The sequence below is a fragment of the Montipora capricornis genome, chromosome 6 (genome assembly GCF_036669925.1).
Source record: "Montipora capricornis isolate CH-2021 chromosome 6, ASM3666992v2, whole genome shotgun sequence".
NCBI classification, from domain to species: Eukaryota; Metazoa; Cnidaria; class Anthozoa; order Scleractinia; family Acroporidae; genus Montipora; species Montipora capricornis.
Window position 1 is genome coordinate 53,056,797 of NC_090888.1, and position 5,000 is coordinate 53,061,796.

The window sequence follows — 5,000 nt, forward strand, 5'->3', positions numbered from 1 at the left end:
AGTCGGTTGCATTTTTAAAGTCCTCGAAGACAACGGTCTCATGGAATTCGCTGTTGTAGACACAGCATTTTCCGAATGGATTTTTGTGCTTGAGCTGCCATTTAACTAACGCAGAAAGCAAACACAAGTCGTGCCAAACATGAGGTAAGCGGAAGTTGTTTGCTGGATTTCCATGTTTTTTTCAGTTTACATAGCCCCCGGCACCCCTTGCGTTTGCCCCGTAACTTATCTATTGTAGATTACCTCCCAATTGTAGATTACCTCCCAACCTTTTCAATCTTATGATCATACCACATCTCTGAGACTTACATATTGAATCGATGGCACATCTTCCAGTGTATTACCTGCGCAATTTTATCACTTCGCCATGCTACATGTAGTGCACTGCACTCGCTCTGATTAATCTGATACAGTAATGCTCATGCAGAACTGTCTCATCTCTGGCGGACCACACATCCCACACTTTCCTGAAACATCTTCATCTTTTATCTCTGATAAGCTCTGTGTTTCCATAAAACTTTCCATATCGAGCATTGCTGGTGTACTTCTGTAATAGGTCCCTTTTAATATCTTCTTTCTCCTTGCCTTTTCCCGGGAAGTTCTTATTGCTCACTTCTCTGATGAAGATTTCACCACTCCTAGCCGCATATTTTCGCAGACTTTCAATTTCCATATTGTTGAGGGACATAGTTTTTAAGTGTTTAACCCACTGATACCTCAAACGCCCTGGAACGCCTCCAGTTGGCGAGTAAAATCGTCTTGCGTTAGACAGAGTAAAATCTGTCACTCCCAGGGGGTCAGTGGGTTAACCCATTCACACTTAAAACGCCCTAGGATGCCCCCCATTGACGAGTAAAATCGTCTGGCGTTAGACAGAGTAAAATCTATCACTCCCAGGGGGTCAGTGGGTTAACCCATTCACACATGAAAACACCCTAGGATGCCCCCCATTGACGAGTAAAATCGTCTGGCGTTAGACAGAGTAAAATCTATCAAGTGTCATCCCTCCCAGGTGTCAATGGGTTAACACGGTCCTCTACACTAACAAACCCTTTCCACCAATTTGCCGTGGCAAATTAATATAGTCTCTCAATGTTATTTGTATGATTAAAGTTTGATAAATACTTAAAAGCTTCCTTGTCTTTTGGGCAATTTCTTCCAGTTTATCCTTCTTCCAAAATATAATACCAACCCCATACCTTATCACAGACACTGCTCTTGGATTCAAGGCAAATCTTGTGTTTCCTGCATTAAGTTTTGAGTTTTATAATGTGCTTTTCACCCATATGAAGTACTCTTTTCTGACTATATCTTTCATTTCTGTATGTTTCATGTTGTCTGCTTCAAAAACCCTGAGGCATTTAATGTACACTTTATTTTTGTCTATCTGCGTCATCGGCTGATAATTCGGTAATGTTTTTCCCCTGCTTTCTTCTAACTTTCCCTGTTTAGTGACCAAAAGTCCAAAACCCCACATTTTTTAATGCTAAACTTCATTCCAATATCCTAGCTAAATACACATACTGTATTGATCAAGGAATTCCGCTGTTTTTCATTGTTTCCATACGGTTAAAGGTCATCCATAAAGAACAACTGATTTACGGTAACATACCCCTTTCTTAATTCGTACCCTGCTTTACTCTTCCTCAAAATCAATGTCAATGGTATCAATACATCATCATCATCATTATTATTATTATTATTATTATTATTATTATTATTATTATTACTTTCATTGTTGATTTTCTCAGCTCTGTGACAGCCAGTTTCTGTATTGGTATCCCATTTGAACCTCTACCCTGAGATATCCAATACTCTCCTTGGTATCCTTGCTGATCCCAGTGGGGCAGCTAAAATTGTACTCTGCTACTACCGGTACTTCCTTCTTGATATCCAGCTATTTCAACTCCTTCTCCAGTACTGTTTTGCCACAGCTCCCAATTCTCCTACTGTACAACCGGTAATACTTTTGCTGATCATGAGGTGTTCCACAATCTTTGAATCTCCCTTGCCAAGTCTTAGTACAGTACATGTACTTCTCCACTTTCTCCTTTTTCTTCTCTTGTACTCTTCCATGTCTACATGTAGGTATTGATGCATGTACATTTATGACCAAGCCTGCAAAAAAGCGCCGGTCATCAGACATTTGTCCGGTAAACTTGAGGTTTTGACTGGTCTTCTGATATGATGCAAAGTAAAACTGTATTTTTACAGGTGCATTGATTTAAATTAAATAACACTGCAATGTACATGTGCTGTGGAATCAACAAGGTTACTGTTCCCCAAATGCATGTTGTTTGTGTTTTCATGGGACTGATAAGATTTTATGACCAGTTTTACAGTGAATTTTTAGGGCCTCAAATTACATTTCTTATCGTGACTTCCATAACTAACGTTATTGCCTATGCACAAACAAAAGCTGAAACATATACAAATGTATTTTGCTCAACTAGAATGACAAACAAAGAAAGCAAAAACGTAAGAATTCTCAATAGAATGGCAAACGAAAGCAACAGTATTGTCAAAACAGTATTGGGCAGTGTGCGCATGTTTTGATTGTTTTCATTGTCATGCAACAAAAAGCAAATTCAAAACCGTTCAATAAAAGAAGCCAACAACTTGAAATGATTTCAAGACAAATATATAAACCGTTTCTCCAATTGTCAGGTCTGTGTGGAACATCGTTTCTGAGTTATCAATTTCCCGAAGCATTTCACACAATGCTGCCATGTTGGCAGACCGTCCGTGGTCCACCAATATGGTGGCCAGTAATCAACGAAAACACCTGGAGTTCACTTTTCCGCAAATGTGCTTCCTTAAATCAGAAACCCATAAGGGTTGAAACAATACAATACATGCTTAATTGACCACTCCCCATGGGGGCTTTTCAGGGCCAATGAAACACAACGAAACGACAGAACAGAACAACAACAACTGTTAAGAATCCCAACTGGCCAGAGGCAAGCCAGTTGGCTATTTACAAGTGCAGCTGGGAAGTTGAACCAGGGACTACCAGGATCAAATTCACCAAATGGTCAGAGCAGGTCTTGAACCCGGGATCTCCCGATCTCAAGGCAAGCGCCCTAACCACTGGGCCACACTGCCAACATGAAACGTGTAACGCACGTTCACAGCTTCCGAATATTAAGTGCGAACTGATTGGTTGAATGTTTCAGTGCTAAGTACCATATTTGGAAACCCCTTGCTCTTGTTGTTCCAAATATGGTAATTAGCAAATTGAATAATTATTCAGATGAAGCTTGTTCCCCAGCACACAGGGGGCCGTTACACGTTTCAACCCTTGTGGGTTTCTGATAAAATACATGTGTATGAACACCTCTCGTAATGTACTTGAAATCCACAAATGTCTGAGAATCATAGAAAGAGACAAGTTTTTCAATCAGCTCTGTATCCTGGGGTCACGCAAGGTAAAAATTCGGAAATTCAAAAATGCTGTATCCGAAACAGAGGACGTTATGGAACTGGGAAAAAGATTTATTTCTAGTTCATCTTCAACCCTCATTTAGATACAGAAAATATGTGCATGTGTATATTTTAAAGCTTTAATTTTAAATACTGTTTTTTGTACATTGGTCTGAAGAAAGTTCTAAAATATCAAACATTTGAATGGAAATCTTGAAAGATTTTTTTTGAAATTCTTCCGAATATGACTGAAGAATAATTTGAACAACAACAGTGGTGTCTTCCCACATATTTCTGGTCTGCACTGTATTGACATACATGTAATGTTAAGTGATTTTACCCCATAAGATCTTACACGGGATTCCGATCATGCTAGAGCAGAAATAGTTTCAGGCCTGACGTTAAAACACGAAAAAGAAGGATCTTCCTGTCTGGCTACGGGCAATGCAAAAGATTTGAACCTTAACCCTCACCCTAACCACTTTTAAAAAAGAAAAAAAAAGAAAAACGAGACAATGAAAATGAGGTGCCGTGGTCTGGCCTGACACATGACAGGCTTATAGCGAAAAAAATTACTTGTAGGCTTAATGACCCATGTGTGATTTAGATCTTAATTGTCTTTGAAAACAATATCTGCTCTTTGTGCCTGTATAACAATGATCTGTTTGTTTAGAGAAATCCAAAAGTATCTTTGCTTTGCTATTTTCTGCCACTTTCTTCTCAACATGGTCATACCAATTCCTTGAGTATGAGAGATAATATTTTTTACATAGATTTTAGTGTATTATTTGAGCTACTTTGTCATTTCTCTTTAGAACTACATTCACATTGTGCAAGTTTGCTACACAAATGGAGAATGTGAAATATAGTTTTGTCTCTCTATTTATACATTCTGCATTTTGTGGTTGACTGGCTTGTTTTTCTATGATAACCTCCCTCCATCAAGTTGTTAGTGCCTGATCCTTTGCAGTTTCTTCTTCATGTACATGTATCCATTCCTGAGCCAATAATTGTAGCCATGGCTAACTGGGCTACCCTGCCTAAATAAAGTTGACTTGACTTTTCTGATCTTAATCTTATTGTTTCCTCCACTGATTTCAGTCCTCTTCTGCCCTCATTCCTTGCTAAGTAAAGCCTGGCCATGCTTGCTCTGGGATAATGATAATAATAATTATAATGATAATAATAACAATAATAATAATAATAATAATAATAATAATAATAATAATTATAGTTATTATTATTATTATTATTATTATTATTATTCCATGAAGCTGTAAAGCTAAATGCACCATGATAATAATAATAATTTAATAATAATAATAATAATAATAATAATAATAATAATTATTATTATTATTATTATTAAATTATTATTATTATCATGGTGCATTTAGCTTCATGGCAGGTACTGTATGGTACACCCTGTACATTGTAATCAAAACTTCAAGAAATTTTAATCCCATCATCAGGTCATAACAAGCTGCCTTTAAGACTTCAAGGACTCTTTGGAGGATTGTTGCTTATCCCAGCAAGAGCTGCCAACTCTATCCCAGCAAACATGTACATGTAGTCCC

At 37.7% G+C, this 5,000-nt stretch overlaps 1 long non-coding RNA gene across 1 annotated transcript in view; it reads left to right on the forward strand.

Annotated features, from left to right (window-relative positions):
* Positions 1-5,000, forward strand: part of LOC138052470 (uncharacterized) — a 10,013-nt gene that overhangs the window by 19 nt on the left and 4,994 nt on the right. The window contains exon 1 of the long non-coding RNA XR_011133081.1: positions 1-144. This exon is cut by the window's left edge and continues 19 nt beyond it. This is a non-coding gene — a long non-coding RNA (uncharacterized lncRNA). The remainder of the gene's footprint in view (positions 145-5,000) is intronic.